This window comes from Mustela nigripes, chromosome 3, assembly GCF_022355385.1.
Source record: "Mustela nigripes isolate SB6536 chromosome 3, MUSNIG.SB6536, whole genome shotgun sequence".
NCBI lineage: Eukaryota > Metazoa > Chordata > Mammalia > Carnivora > Mustelidae > Mustela > Mustela nigripes.
In genome coordinates, this window is record NC_081559.1 from 131,341,040 (window position 1) to 131,358,527 (window position 17,488).

The 17,488-nt window shown below is 36.7% G+C and overlaps 1 long non-coding RNA gene across 1 annotated transcript in view; it reads right to left on the reverse strand.

Annotated features, from left to right (window-relative positions):
* Positions 1-17,488, reverse strand: part of LOC132013127 (uncharacterized) — a 78,854-nt gene that overhangs the window by 9,450 nt on the left and 51,916 nt on the right. Inside the window, exon 2 of the long non-coding RNA XR_009402888.1 lies at positions 9,963-10,129. This is a non-coding gene — a long non-coding RNA (uncharacterized LOC132013127). The remainder of the gene's footprint in view (positions 1-9,962; positions 10,130-17,488) is intronic.

Genomic DNA, 17,488 nt, shown 5'->3' on the forward strand with positions numbered 1-17,488 from the left:
AAAATAAAACTGGGGGCATCACGTTACCTGATTTCAAGCTTTACTATAAAGCTGTGATCATCAAGACAGCATGGTACTGGCATAAAACCAGACACATAGACCAGTGGAACAGAGTAGAGAGCCCAGATATGGGCCCTCAACTCTATGGTCAAATAATCTTCGACAAAATACTTTGTGTATTTTTAATAACAATTTTTTATCAGATATTTCCTTTGCAAATATTTTCTCCCAGTCTATGGCTTTTCTTCTCACTCTTTTGTCTTTGCAGAGAAGTTTTCTAATTTTAATAAATTCCAGGTTACCAACTATTTCTTTCATGGATTATGACTTCAGAGCTTTACCTAAAAAGTTGTCATCATAACCAAGGTCATTTAAGTTCTCTCCTATGTTATCTTTTAATAATTTCATAGTTTTGCACTGTACATTTAGGACTATGATCCATTTTGAGTTAATTTTTGTGAAATGTGAAGGTCTGTGTTTAATTTTTTTTTTTTTTTTTGCATGTGGATGTTTAGTTGTGCAGCACTTGTTGAAAAGACTGTATTTTCTCCATTGTATTGCCTTTGTTCCTTTGTCAAAGATCATTGGATATAATTATATGGGTCTATTTCTGGGTTCTCTTTTCTGTTCTATATATTTGTCTGTTCTTCCACCAATACCATACTGTCATTAATCTCTATATCTTTAGAGTAAGTCCTATAGTCAGGTAATGTTAGCTCACCAGATTTGTTCTTCAATATTCAATATTAGCTATTATGGGTCTTTTGCCTCTTCACATGAACTTTAGAATCAGCTTGTTGATAGCAACAAAATAACTTGTTCATATTTTGATTGGGATGTCACTGAACTTATAGATGAAGTTGGAAGAATTAATATCTTGACATTACTGAGTTCTTATCCATGAATATGAGATATCTCTCCATTTGTTTACTTTTTTGATATCTTTGATCAGAGTTTTGTAATCTTCCTCTTAAAAGTGTGTGATAATATTTCATTGTACATATAGATCTTGTGCACATTTTGTTAGACTTATATTTAAGTATTTCATTTTGGGAGGTGCTAATATAAATTTTCTTATTTCACATGCTACTTTTTCATTTTTGGTATAGAAAAAGTAACTGACTTTTATATATTAACCTTGTATCCTGCAATCTTGTTATAATCACTTATTAGTTCCAGCAGGTTTTTGTTGATTCTTTCATATTTTCTACATAGATAATCATGTCATCTGCAAACAAGGACAGCTTTATTTCTTCCTTCCCAGTGTATACCTTTCATTTCCTTTTCTTGTGTTATTACATTGGCTAGAATTTCCAGTATGATGTTGAAAAGCAGTGATGACAGAGTCCATTCTTGCCTTGTTCCTGATCTTTATGAGATAGTTTTGAGCTTCTCGCCATTACATATGATGCTAGCTATAATAAATTTTTTAGATTATTGAGCTGAAAAATTCCCCTCTCTTTCTAGTCACTGAGAGGTTTTATAATGAAAAGGTGTTGGAATTTGTCAAATGCTTTTTCTGCATCTATTTATATGATCATGTAATTTTTCTTCTCTAGCATGTTGATGTGATTATTACATTCATTGATTTTCAAATGTTAAATCAGTTCTGCATACTTGGTAGTTTTTTTGTTTTTTTTAATTTTTGAAGTCTAATGACCTTTTTTCTTTTGCTACAAGTGCTTTCCAAGTCATATCAAAGAAACCATCACCTAACTAACCCAAGGTCACAAAGATTTACACCCATATTTTCTTCTAATAGTTTTATTGTCCTAGCTCTTATATTTAATTCTGTGATCCATTTTGAGTCAAAAATTTTATATAGTTTGAGGCAGAGATCTGATAACCTTTTTACTCTTCTCACACATAGGATACATTCACTGCTACCCCAAAAGGGACAAAACATAGCCTTTTTGATTGTTTTATTCATTTCTGATTTTAATATCATATACAGTCCTCTCAGTCAAATGTTGATATGGCTCCTCAAGGACAGTGACCTGTGAACAAGGAACACAGGACACTGACATTCCTAACATTCAAAATACAACAGTGGAATTGGATCAGGATAACTATAGCAAAAACTCCATTTAGAAAGGGGAAGAATAAGAAACATCAGAAATCACCAATCATTAAATCCTGTTGCAGAATCCATATAAATTCTGTACCCTGAGGTGGATGGGGGATGGAAAATGGAAGATCTTTGACTGAACTCTTCTGTGCATACAAAAGAGTTCCCTTAGCATTTTTTTCCTTCATCTTAGCAGTTCCTCCTTCTGAAAGGTGCCTCCATGACCACTGTTCTTCCCAGTCCTATCAGTACTGGGTATTGGGAAATACCCCTGCTTGGAAGTTACTAAGCTTTCTCAACAATGAATAAAACTTTTTATGGTGAAAAATCACAACCTTTACTGAAATATATCTTTAAAAAGCTAAATAAATGGAGAAATATGCCATATTCAAAAATTGAAAACCTTAATATCATATACAAGCCAAATCTTCCTAATTGCCTAAATTGACATATAAATTTAATACAATTCCAGTCAAAATTTCAGCATGTTTTTGTGTCCATGTATATAACTGAAAATTGATAAGTCAACTGCAAAATTTATATGAAAGATTAAGGACCCCAAGTACTCCTTAAAAGGAACTATCGTTCCTTAAGGAGGATTTGCCTTAACAGATATCAAAACTTAAATATTAAGACCAGGTAGTATTAGTGAAGAGACAGACAAGAAATAAGCAGATCTGACCAGAAGAATAGAATAGAAAAGCTAGAAGGAAATCTACATATATGTGGTTTAGAACTGGCTATGCAGATTGGTGGGGAATGGATTTCCAGTAAGTGATGTGATGCTAACAGGTATTCTGGGGATTTAAAAAAAAAAAAAAAAGAAAGCAAATATCAACCTTACACCCTACCAAAAAGAAGAAAAGAAGGTAGCATCCCATTCCTCCACTTACCATCTGTGAGTCCTTAAGAAACTGGTGCAATCTCACCTTGCTTTGGTTTTCTAATTTCATGGAGTTGTTCTGAGGGCTAAATGAGCCAATATACAAAGCACCCAACTCTTAGCAGATGCTTCAGAAAAGCTGTTGCCTTCCCCAGCCATTCCCTTTAGTGGAAATGAAGTCCTATATCCCACTGCTGTGAAAATGTTTAGAATTAGCCAAAAGCTAGAATCTGAGATTATGGGTATTGAGGGCACGGACTGCATGGAGCACTGGGTGTTATATACGAACAGTGAATCATGGAACATTACATCAAAAACCAATGACTGGGGCGCCTGGGTGACTCAGTGGATTAAGCTGCTGCCTTCAGCTCAGGTCATGATCCCAGGGTCCTGAGATCGAGCCCCGCATCGGCCTCTCTGCTCTGCGGGGATCCTGCTTCCTCCTCTCTCTCTGCCTGCCTCTCGATGACTTGTGATCTCTGTTTGTCAAATAAATAAATAAAATAAACCTTTAAAAAAAATCACTAACATAACACAATAAAAAAATTTTTAAAGAAGGATCAGTAATACAGTAGGGATATCCAAATTCCCATTCTTACTGCCTATCATTATTCTATTTCTTCAAAAATTCTTCATGAGCATTTAGAGCAGTTTTCTGTCGAATGGGATTTATACTACAAGCAACTTTACATTTATCTTGAAATTCTTGTAAGAAGCTAGAAATTTAGTCTAACTATGACTGAGATTATAAATAAACTAATGATAAAACAAAACCACTGGAAACAATTGTGAAATCCTAGAGATTAAGAAACATTGTTTGATTTTTACCTACACGTTTAAAAAAATATTTAAAGATGTTTGGATTTCTGTTTAATTTTGTGTTAAATACAGATAATATTTTGACAATCTGAAAAACAAAGAACTATCTGCTTTTTTAAAAAATTTTGTGTTGCTAAATATAGATAATATTTTGACAAACTGAAAAAAGAACTATTTTAAGCCTGGTTTCAAGAGGCTTGATCATAATTAGCTGGTGTTATTAGTGTCTCCTGAGTGCATGGGTTTAGCATTTGCCTTTGAAGAATATTAAATAACATGAAAATATTAACTCTTGCCCTCTAAGGGTTTATATTCTAGGATAGCTCATTCACTTGGGAAAAAATAATTTTTTCATTTTGAAAACAGCAGGCAGATGGTTTAATCCATTGGGTTTAGTTTCAAACAAACAAACAAAAACATTTTTTGAGGTGTAGAAAAACTAAGTGAAACAGATAAAAACATGTCAAGAGTTTTACATTTAATTTGGCTCTATGGAAACATTCAATATTAAGTGTTAAATATGCATAATATTAACACATTTATTCTAAATCATCAATTTAACATTCTTCTTCAGTTTCCAAGAGATTCCACTGAATTCAGCCAGTAATTTTCCATTACCTATAATGTGCCTGGTTGTTATGCAGAAATTCTATCATCATTGGTTCACTCACCAATGTTGTATACCTACCATGTGCCACACACAATTCTAAATCCTGGACACAAGAGGCTTTCTACCTATTCATTCAACATCAGTGCTATTGAACTATTTTCTATATTTCCTAACACCAGTAGAGATGCAAGCAACTTTGAAATGTGTTTTGTCTGACATTTTCATGTCACTGCAAATGGCCAATGAGGATGTAGACAAAAAGGAAGTCTTGTGCACTGTTGGTGGGAATGCAAACTGGAGCAGCCATGGTGGAAAACAGTATGGAGTGTCCTTAAAAAGTTAAAAATAGAATGCCCTACAATCCAGCAGTCATACTTGAGTATTTACTCAAAGTATACAAAAACACAAATTCAAATGGATACATGCACCTTGATGTTTATAGCAGCATTATCTACAATAGCCAAGATAGGGAAGCAGCCCAAGTATTCACTGATTGATGAGTGGATAAAAAAGATGTGGTGTGTGTGTGTGTGTGTGTGTAAAGTATTCCATTATATATATATATATATATATATATATATATATATATATAATGTATTATATATAATATATATAATATATTCCATTATATATATATATAATGGAATATTACTCAGTCACAAAAAAAGAATGAAATCAACACCTGTTGTTTCTTGTGTTTTTTATTTTAGCCATTCTGGTAAGTGTGACGTGATATCTCACTGTGGTTTTGATTAGCACTTCCCTGATGATAAGTGATGATGAGCATCTTTTCAGTTGTCTGTTGGCCTTTCAAATGCCTTCTTTAGAGAAATGTCTGTTTATGTCTTCTGCCTATTTTTAAATTGGATTACTTGGTTTTTGGGTGTTGAGTTTTATAACATCTACATATTTTCAATACTAACTCTGATATGTCATTTGCAAATATCTTCTCCCATTCTGTAGGTTTCCTTTTAGTTTGATTACTTCCTTCACTGTGCAAAAGCTTTTTATTTTGACATTGTCCCTCCCAATAGTTTATTTTTGCTTTTCTTTCCCATACCTCTGGGGACCTATCTAGGAAAAAGCTGCTATAGCTGATGTCAGAGAAATTACTGCTTGTGCTCTCATCTGGGATTTTTATGGTTTCAGGTCTCACATTTAATCCATTTTGAATTTGTGTGTGTGTGTATGATGTAAGAAAGTGTTCTGATTCCATTCTTTTGCATGCTGCTGTCCAGTTTTTCCAACACCATTTGTCAAAGAGAGATTAGTTCTCCTTTTACATGCTCCCATAGCCCTCGTTTTGCTCTTACACACCATTTCTCACAATTATGATTCAGTAATTAGAGTTAACTCTTCATCAACATGGAGGTTAAGGGCACTGATGCCCCCACACATATTAAAAATCTGTATATACCTTTTGACTCCCCAAAATATAAATACTAATAGCCTACTATTAGCCGGAAGCCTTATTGATAACATAAATAGTTAACACATATTTGTGTTATATGTGTTATATATCATATTCTTACAATAAAGTAAGCTATAGAAAAGAAAATATTAAGAAAATCATAAGGCAGAGAAAATATATTTATGGTTCTATATAAAATCTGCATTTAATTGGTATCTGTGTGGTTCAAATCCATGTTGTACAAGGACCAGCTGTATTTGTTTAATGTCTGCTTCTTCTGTTAAACTGTAAGGACTAAAAAAAAAATTATAAGGACTATGAAAACTAGAACCAGTTTTACTGTACAAGCTGAGTCCATGCCTTGCCTTTTTATAACTCTATCCCCATCACTGAACATGGTGCCTGGTACACAAGAATAAACATTTAATATATGTATAAGTCAGCAAGAGAATGAATGAATATGATCCTTGGGCTGAATATATGATTTATTAGTATCCCCAAATCACTCATTTGTGGTCGAAGTAGACTTTTTCATCAGCAAATATGAATTGAGGATGCCTTTGTATCCTTAGTAATGCACTTTGTAATCCTATCACTTAGCATGTTGCCTGGTACACAAAAAGGGTTTTATAAATGTTCGGTGATGGATGGATGACTGAAGGATGAATGGATAGATAAAAGAAACCAAATGCAATAATTAGGTTTGTCTATAGCTAAATTTATCTGTCCTTTTGTATAAGCATTGTAATCATCCACATCAAATCATCTAAGCAAATATGAACAAATTTGAAAAAGTGCAGGGAGATTAAAGGAAGAAAACAAAAGGGAAAAAAAGACTCGTGTTTCTCGTGAGCTCTTAAAATCTTACTGTCTGTAATACATATTTGGCACTTATAACTGTTACTTACCTTTGTATATGTGTATGGTTTATCACCCCCAGCACATTGTAGGCTTCTTAAGATCCAATAACATATCTTATATTGCCCTGTATCTTCCCCCTCAACTTCTGCAGCAGCTGGCACAACGCCTAGCCTGTAAGAGGTACTCAGTAAACACTTACTGAATGTAGCATGACACAGTGTTGCTATATTCTAACAGTCTAGTTTATTCTCATGTACTGTAAATAAAGGCTAATTTTATCTCCCTGAGCCTTACTCAGTCTGCATCCTGAAGTTCCAGTCTCTGATTGCCAGAATGATGCTGTTTCATTATCTAGATTGCACACACCAGACATAAGGATAGATAAAGAAAAGATAAAAGCTGTTGGCTCAGAGCTCAAGGTATAAAAGTCTAAATTAGACTGGCAATTTTAACAATGGTTAAAGTAACAGTAAGTTAAAAATAGTCATTGTCACTAACGATGAATTTTCTGATAAGGAAAGAAAGACACAGTCACATCTACAGAGCATCAAAAACAGTAAACTATTTAGGAATAAATTTAACTAAAAAGGTAAAAGATCTCTACTCTGAAACCTACAAGATGTTGATTTAAAAAAATCAAAGAAGACACAAATAAATGGAGAGGTATCCTGTGTTCATGGATTAGAAATATTAATATTGTGAAAATGTCAATAGAGCCAAAAGCCATCTGTAGATTTAATACCCTCCTCCCACCAAGATTCAATGATATTTTCTTTAGAAGTGAAAAAAAACTTCTAAAATGTGTACAAAACCACAAAAGACCCTAAATAGCCAACACAATCCTGAGAAAGAAGAACAAATCAGGAGACACCACACTTTGATTTCAATCTATATTATATAGCTATAGCTCTCAAAACAGCATGATACCAGCATAAAAACAAATAGACCAATGAAACCAAACCAAGAGCCCAAATAAAGCCAAGCATATCATCAACTAATATTTGACAAGGGAACCAAAAATACTCAATGAAGAAGAGACAGCTGTTTCAAAAAATGGTGGTGGGGATAGATGGATATTCACATTAAAGAATGAAACTGGACCCAAAGCTTACACCACTCACAAAAATTGACTTGAAATGGATTAAAGACTTACCTGTAAGACCTGAAACCATGAAACACCTAAAAGAAAACATAGGAACAAATCTCTTTGACATAGGTCTTGGTAATGATTTTTTGATATGACACTTAAAGCACAAGCAACAAAATAAAAAATAAACAAATGGGACTAGATCAAACTAAAAAGTTCTATACAGTAAAAGAAACCATCAACAAAATGAAAAGACAACCTACAGAATAGAAAAAGTATTTGCAAACTATGTATCTGGTAAGATGTTAATATCTAAAATAGGCTAAAATTCACACAACTCATAACAAAAAAAAAGAATAACCCAGTTGAAAAATGGGCAAAAGACTAGAACAGACATTTCTCCAGATAACACATGAAAGGCCAACAAGTACATGAAAAGATCTCAACATCTCTAGTCATTAATGTAAATTAAAACCACCATGAGATAACACCCCATGCCTATTAAAATGGTCATGATCAAAAAGACATGAGAGGAAAAATTCTGCCAAGGATGTGGAGAAAAGGGAACACTTGTGCTACAGCCACTCTGGAAAACTGTACGGAGGATCCTCAAATAACTAAAAACAGAACTACCATATGATCCTGCACTTCTACTTCTGAGAATATATCCAAAGGAAAACACTAACTGGATAAGATACCTGCACCCCCACATTCATAGCAGGATTATTTACAATATCCAAGACATGGAAACAACCTAAGTGTCCATCAATGCATGAATGGATAAAGAAGTGTGGCATTGGGGCGCCTGGGTGGCTCAGTGGTTTAAGCCTCTGCCTTCAGCTCAGGTCATGATCTCAGGATCCTGGGATTGAGCCCCACATCGGGCTCTCTGCTCAGCGGGGAGCCTGCTTTCCCCTCTTTCTCTGCCTGCCTCTCTGCCTACTTGTGATCTCTGTCAAATAAATAAATAAAATCTTTAAAAAAAAAAAAAAAGAAGAAGTGTGGCATACAAATAGTGGAATATTATTCAGCCATTAAAAAGCAAGGAAATTCTACTCTTTGCAACAAGATGGATGGACCCTGAAGGCATTATGCTAAGTGAAATAAGACAGACAAAGGAAGACAAATACTATGATCTCACTTAAATGTGGAATCTTTTTTAATTTTTTTTTTTAAGATTTTATTTATTTATTTGACAGACAGAGATCACAAGTAGGCAGAGAGGCCGGCAGAGAGAGGGGGAAGCAGGCTCCCTGCTGAGCAAACAGCCCGATGCGGGGCTCGATCTGGGATCATGACCTGAACCGAAGGCAGAGGCTTTAACCCACTAAGCCACCCAGGTGCCCCATCACTTACATGTGGAATCTTAAAAAAAAAAAAAAAAAAAAAAAAAAATTCATAGAAAAAGGCTTGTGGTTACCAGAGGTGGAGGGCAGAGAGGGAATTGGAGGAAGTGTGGTCAAAAGGTACCAATTTCCATTTATAAGATAAGTAACTATTAGGGGTGTAATATATAGTAGGATGACTATAATTAACACTGTTGCATGATATATAGAAAAGTTACTAAGAAAGTAAACCTGAACTTTCATCACAAGAATATTTTTTTTCTTTTTTCTCTCTTTTCTTTTTATTGTATCTGTATAAGAAGATGGATGTTAGCTGAACCTACTGCAGATCATTTCACAACATATGTAAATTAAACTATCATGCTATATGCCTGAAGTTTATCCAGTGATGTAGGTCAATTTTTTCTTAATAAAACTGAAAAAATTATCATTTTGAGTTTTTTTAAAATAATTATAATGTGACTATTTATTTTGTGCTAATAATCTAGAAAAATACTAAAATGCACTTTCTGACAGAAAAGATGTCTAAAGAGATTTGTGTATTTCTGATAAGCTGCTAAAATCCAAAAGAATAAAAGATCATATTATCAAGTATATAAATGATATTTTGCTAGTTGTTAAAAAGTCTCATAGAAAAGTAAAGAATGAGGGCTCCTGGGTGGCTCAGTCAGTTAAGCGTCTGCCTTTGGCTCAGGTCATGACCCCAGGGTCCTGAATCCCAAGCCATTCATCTGGACCCCTGAAACTTAATTTATTTTCTTTCAAATCCCTTCCCCACCCCTGACAGCGTGACTCTGTCCTTTAAGCCTCAGCCTCTGGTGGGGAATGTGATCCTGCAAACATACAGAACACCTACAATCACAAAGGTGCCACTCACCTGACTCAATCACTGGCTCTACGTGGAAACTCCTGCTGTTGTATCAGATCCTTTAGGACACTTGGCTACTTGAATGCTGCTCCTCAGAAAGGAAGATGGGAGTTGTTCAAATAAAGCCACCATTCAGTGTATGCCTGGCAATAATAGATACTTTTCTTTCTTTACTCCTGTGTCACATAAAACACAAGCAGGGATATGTCAATCTGACAGACTATAGCAGCACAAATCAGAGTGTTTATTATAATACATGTCTAATATATCTTTGGTGTCAGTTGTATTGACTTTCCTATTAATCATTAGCATACTAATTAAATAAAAATTCATTTATTACCACATTTTAGATTAGATTGGCTTTTTCCCCCTTTATACCATCTGGTGTGTCTTCTTCCAGTACAGTCTCTTTCAAATATGCAATCTCAGGGTTATAAAACTCTCTGAAAATGTAATAACCAATACCACAGTTAAACACCTTCAAAGGACAAGAGAATTGCTTTGCTAAACCTTCTGGTATCAGTGACATGAGTCAGCTGTGAGTCTGATATCAACAATGAGACCAGTCTGGAACATTCAGCATCTCCAAAGCCATAGGATTCTCTAAAATGAGAAGTAAGGGGCTTAAATTTTGGCCTCACTCCTCTTCTCACTCTACAATCCCATTATTCTTGAAATTCTCATAGCTAAGTTAACCAATTATCAAAGGAGAAAATATAAGATGACAAGAAACCTTGTTCCAAAAGTACTATGTGTAGGGCTCATGGATGTTTAAATTTGGTTATCTAACAGGAAATGCTGCGATAAAAGAATAAAGAAATGGCAAAAATAAAAATCCTCTTACGTCTACATATAAAAGGAGCAACTGCAGAACCGTTCCCAAAACCAAAAACAAAACATAAAGTATCCTAAACAGGGTAACTATCACTTAGTTGTCACAAAGGAGCATTTAGAATGAAAATGTAACATTAAGAAAGAAAGTATAATCATATTTAACAATTACTTTATATCTCACTTTAAACTTGATAAGCCAGAAAAATATCGGGAAAAAACCCAAGGTTAGATAAAAGCATAACCAGAAAGAGTGAAAATAAAAGAGAAATATTCACCAACACTGCCTCACTTCGACACAGAATATTTCATGGTAAGAGAATAACAGTGAGGGGGGACACTTCCAGTTTGATTATCATATTTTTCTATTAGAATTTCTAGGTCACTCTCTTTCAAATTTGAAGTATCACTTTTTATAGTTTCAAGTTTCTTCATGAAATATTTAACACTGAGTTTTATCTCCATAAGCATAATGAACATGGTTTATGTCGGTCTGCCTCTGGTAATTCTACTCTGCAGATATCCCATGCATCTCTTTAAGTGTTCTGTTCTCAGTATGTGTTCTTGTCTCTTTTTCTTATCTTTAACAATGTAGTGGACTTTACAGTTGGGGGGGGGGGGGCTTAGAGTTATAATTTGAGGCTGAGAATGACTTGTCCTCCTCTAAAAGAAGACTCCTAGCTTCCGCTAGAGCTCAGGTTGCACTGGCAATCTAGGCTCCATTTGATCAAACTTCGAGGTTTGAAGTTTTGGGGCTCACGGATAACCAGAAGGCTGCCAGGAATCCATGCAAGTGTTGCTCTATGTCTCATTGCAAGGGTGCAGAATTTTGGTGCCCCATCCACAATTGGCGGTCCCACGGACCCTCCACTCTTGGTATCATTAAACTCTAGTTTAGGTCCCCCCCGACCTGCCCCGTCCTCTGAGGCTTTCCCAAGCAGTGCTCATCCTTTCATCCACCTGTTCTGGATTGGCAAATGTTCCCTACATGCAAAAGTGATCCCAAATGCCAGGCTCCTGTTCTGTATAACTGTCTTCTCACAGGTCTCCGCAAAGTAATTCTTTACTCTTTTGTCCGTTCTTAGGCGATTTTAGAAGATTTTTAAATATTTTGTTAAGCTTTTCCAGTCAATGTAAACAGCAGTGTTGGTGCAAATTATCTGGTTTATCACTAAAGGGGACAGAAGTCCAATCACAGTTCAAGTTTAAACTCCTGCTGAAGGTGGCATATATCATTTTTTTTTAAAGTTTCCTATTGGACAACTAATATATGTCATTGTTTTCTTTACTTATATCTAATTCCAAAAGAAAGTATTCAATGAGTTTCATACAAATTGTATGATGATTTTATTCAAATGTGTATTAAATAATTAACCTCCATATAATAAGTAATAATAATCAGTCAACAGATATTTATTGAGCATGTACGATATGCCAGTCTCATTTTAGGTGCATCAGAGAAAGAAACAAAGAACCTCCTCATCCTTACAGTGCTTATATTCTAATGATTAGACAGATTACAAAGGCTTAAATATATAAAAAGGTAAATTACATCGTATATATTTGTACATCATATTGGAAGGAGGCACATATTACTGAAAACAGTAAAGTTAAGTAGATCTGTAGGGTCGGGACAGGGAAAAGAGTTACAACTTTCTTCAACATAACCAGAATGGACTTCATTGAAAAGATGAAATAGATATTTTAGCAAAAACGTGAAGGTGGTGAGGAAGTTACCCATGTGTATGTCTGTCTGGGGGCAGAGGGAACAGCCAGCAGGAAGACCCTAGGCTAGGATTATGCCCATCCTGATCATGGAACATCAGGAAAACCACATGGCTAGAATGGAGTAAAAGAAGGATGAGGAGGATAGTTATGAGAGATCATGGAGGGGTCAGGAGACCATTATGAGAACTTCAGCTTTTACTTTGAGTGCCATCTTGAGCACTGTACTGGGGAGAAAAGGGGTTGGACCATTCTGGCTGGGGTGCTGGGAGTGTGTGGAAAGAACTGGAAGCCAGATAGGAGCTCACTGCAGTAACACAGATCATGCTGTCTCAATATAACTCTGGATGTATTTTCAAGATGACATCAATGACATTTTGACAGACTAGATGAGGAGTAAGAGGGGAAAAAAAGAGGATACAAGTATATTTTCCAAGATTTTTGGCCTGAGCAACCAGAAAGATGGAATTGCCATCTTCTGAAAAGGGAAAGGCAACGTGTAGAACCTAGAAAGTTAGAAATGCAGTTTCTGCTGAGTTTGATATGTCTACTTGACCATGGAGATAGACGTCCAAGTCGGATATTCCAGTGGGGAGATAAAGGTGAGAAATTCAAAATGGATATATAAACTTGAGACACTTAAGCTAATAGTTTATATTTAAAGCCATGAGACTTAATGAGATTCCCTAAGGAACAAAAATAAGGAATAAAAGAGCACTCAAACATTAAGAGGTCCAACTATCATTCATATATATTGATTTTGGAGCACTGAAAGGAAAAGCTGAGTGGTGGGCAGTAAGAGCACATTTGAGGAGAACAGGAGAAAATATACAAAATTAGGAAAACACGGGAAATGTAGCCGATTGTTTACCTTTCTAACCACTCCTTGGCAGATACTTTACCTCTTTCCACACAGCTCTTTTACTTTGTTGGAGTTAGAAGTAGATGCAAGTTTAGCTTTTTAGGCTGGGACTATCAGTATGCAAAATTCAAAAATTTTTTAGAACACATGGGAGATCTTCAGAATCATGCAGTAGAGATGGAAAATAAGTTCTCCTTCTGTGAACACCACAGTCATTGTAAAATCAGCCCTGCGCCAAACTGCAACCAAGCTGAATTTCTCTCCAACATCACTCCGGTTCCCTTTCTCTATCCCTTCTCCCATCCAGTCACTCTGAATCTTCAATCATAGAAGGTACACAGCATCCTCAAACTGACCACTGCCTCGTACTTTTGAAGCCCCAAACTTCTAACACATCACTCTTCTTCATCGAAACTTTTTGTCTCTCTGAGGACATCACAGCCTTGCACTCTGCTGGCACACAAAGGTGCTATTTTCTGATAGTGATTCATTGGACAATTTCTCTTTGAAACATTCACACTTAAAAGCTGCTTTCAAAACAACCAAACTGGGGCGCCTGAGTGGCTCAGTGGGTTAAGCCTCTGCCTTCGGCTCAGGGTCCTAGGACCAAGCCCCACATCGGGCTTTCTGCTCAGCGGGAAGCCTGCTTCCTCCTCTCTTTGCCTGCCTCTGTGCCTACTTGTGATCTGTCTGTCAAATTTAAAAAAAAAAAAAAAAAAAAAGAACGACTAAAGTGAATGAAGTAGGGCGTTTTTGGAACAGTGAGGAAGCATCCCCATAGAAATGAAAGGAGGGGCGAGCACACTCCCACCTCAAGGGGTCCTGATCCAACTGTTCGTGAAGAATGCTACTCATCACCTGGGCAGGCTCCCTACTTAGAATATCTGGGGGTCCATAATCCCACCCCCTTCTCCCAAACCCCCTGCCCCCGGCAACCCTCAGTTTGTTTTGTGAGATTAAGAGTCACTTATGGTTTGTCTCCCTGTACCCCTGGGGATAAAAATATATGTTTATCAAAAATAAAAAATTAAAAAAAAAAAAAAAGAATATCTGGGGGTCACTTTAACTTGGAATTTCCCGTGGACAAACTACGACTGCTTGATAAGCACTGAGTCCACATGATGAAAGAATATATTTACAGATTACCAGTTAATGTAGACACTCACTTCCTGTAAGTATTAGTTTGGACCATGTGAAATGGCCTTCCTGTAGGTCAAAAATAAGCCAATATTGGCCTTTTCTTTTGTTTCAATCTAATACACACTGTACTTATCTATAATACAGACATAACTATTTTGTGGTTTTGTTAACAAAATCTACCCATTTCTTTTACCATTTATGAGTGAATTACCATGGGAGACATGTGTCTCATTGTGAATGAAACCAGTCAAATGCCTTCTATAAAATGCCTTCTTGCCACTAATAGAGCAGGGGGTCTTAGAGTTCAATATTTAAGGCAGAAAGTCTATCCCAGGCTGGCTACAGCCTGTCAGACTCTTGGTGACACTACGAAGCCCTTCTCGAAATCCTGTTTGACATTTTCAAGCCCATTTCACAGAAGCAATTAATGTTCTCATCCTAGCAGCAATAAACTTAACCTATAGATTTAGGTCACTTTCTTAGTTCAAATTATAACATAAATCTTAAGCTCAATGATGTCATTTTGTTGCTTGACTAGAAGGATGTTTGCTTTGTGGGTCTTGTAGCATGCTTTCCTGAAGAGAGAAGGCACTGATTCTGCATCTCAGCTCTATGCCTTAGCAGCTCTATGACCTCAGTCCCATCTCTTGTGACAAACCCCGGCTAGATGCTCATCACACCTATTTCCTCTTCTTCCTGGAGCCACATAAGTACCCAGTTCCCTTGACATTAGGTGTAGTCCTTGCCCAGGAAATACGAGGAAAGTGCTGTGTGTCACCCCCAGATGCAGCAGTTAAAAAGGAGCACTCCTGCTCCACACACTCACTAATCTGTCCCAGCCAGGTGCAGAGGATCCAAGGGTGGGTCCTGGAACCCTCAGATGGTGCCGCTATGAATGGACAGAGCCTGCACTCCAAAGACTGCATGGAGCGGGACACCTGGGTGGCTCAGTTGGTTAAGCAGCTGCCTTCGGCTCAGGTCATGATCCCAGCGTCCTGGGATCGAGTCCCACATCGGGCTCCTTGCTCCACGGGGAGCCTGCTTCTCCCTCTGACTCTGCCTTCCACTCTGTCTGCCTGTGCTCGCTTTCGCTCGCTCTCTCTCTGACAAATAAATAAATAAAATCTTTAAAAAAAAAAAAAAAAAAAAAAGACTGCATGGAGCAAAACAGTCCTCTCCTGAGCCTTCATTTCACTGAAGGGAAATAGACCTTGATTGTGTTATATAACAACACAATTTTAAGGTATTAACCTACCCTGTCTGTTAAACCCCCTAATCTTTTATTTCTTCATCCATAAAAATGAAAATAATAAAACACACTTCGTAGGGTTATTGTTAGGATTAACTGGGGTGATAAATGTACAGTGCTAACGCACCGTGTTTGGCACAGAGTAAGGCTATAGAAATGGTGGTCACTTGATGTTGCCATCATCATGATCTCTCACTCACCTATTAACTGAAAAAATTTCTATATTTCTTAAAGCAGCCCAGGGTTCCATAAATAATTTTTTGACAGTGCTCACTGGGCAGCATTCCCCCAAGACCCAATATCTGACCCATGCAGTCTAATAGCAGAGCTTGTGGATATTGATAATTTTTTTCTGGCTCCGAACAGTTTTCATTGGATAAGGTTAGACTTTTTAATGCCTATCATTTATTGAATAATTAAAGTCATTATTTCCAGTTGCTCTTGTGCATGCAAATGTAGAAAATCCTCTTAGAGATACCATCTGATATAACTTATTTGCTATAAATCACATGTGTAGCAAGAAGCTCCTTACATACCAGGCACGCTCTGTAAGTGCCTGTTGACTGATCAAGGGTTTGGGTTCTTTTTTTTTTTTTTTTCAGTCTCAAGTTTCCTAGTCATTTCCTAAAAGTTTTGCTTACCAGATGCTTTTGTCAGTGAAATGCTATTTGTCACTTTGATTAGCATCAACAGAACACATCCACTTTTCCAACTGCAGTTTCCTCAACATCATGAGACAGCACACTTGAATTTACAACAGCCTAGACTACAGCACTGGTAAGAAGGTTTTAGATAATGTATACCTCTAAGACAACTTCAAAGCAAATTTGCGTATTGATCATCCAACATAACTCTCTAAGTAATACAACTAGTTCTTCCAGAGGAAAGGTAATTAGGGCAGATTTTTAAGGAAAACAAACAAAAAAAACATAAAAATCTAAAGCTCCAAATAGAAACAAGCAGCCTCCTTACACACATTCCAAAAATTCTCTAAAATCTTTTCAAATAAATAGTATTAATTTGTATGTGAAATGTCTTCTCTTTGGCTCTTTGGCCAACATACCCAAGTGCACACTGGAGTCCCATGCCTGAGATGAAGCTACACAGAATGTCAAGAATTACAGGCTTGCTCCCCAGTTAGTTAGCTACTTAAATCCATAGTCTAATAAGCAATCATGTTTTGTTTTGTTACATCTTTTTTCAAACGGGAATTAAGGTGGTTTAAATGTACAAAAAATTATTTGTGGTGAGATTAAACAAAAACACAGATGCTGGGGCACCTGGGTGGCTCAGTCACTTTGCCTCCAGCTCAGGTCATGATCCCAGGGTCCTGGGATCAAACCACAGGGGACCCCTGCTCAGCAGGGAGCCTGCCTCTCCCTCTCCCGGCTCCCCATCCCCATCTCACTATCTTTCTCTCTCTCTCATAAATAAATAAATAAAATCTTAAAAAAATACAGAGGAGGGGCACCTGAGTGTCTCAGTGGGTTATGCCTCTGCCTTCGGCTCAGGTCATGATCCCAGCATCCTGGGATGGAGTCCCACACTGCACTCTCTGCTCAGCAGGGAGCCTGCTTCCTCCTTTCTCTCTCTCTCTCTGCCTGCCTCTCTGCTTACTCATGATCTCCGTCTGTCAAATAAATAAAATCTTAAAAAAAAAAAATACATAGGAGATTAGGAAGCTAAGGATAATGGGGAAGAAAAATAAAGGTAAAGCCACTAGGTAAG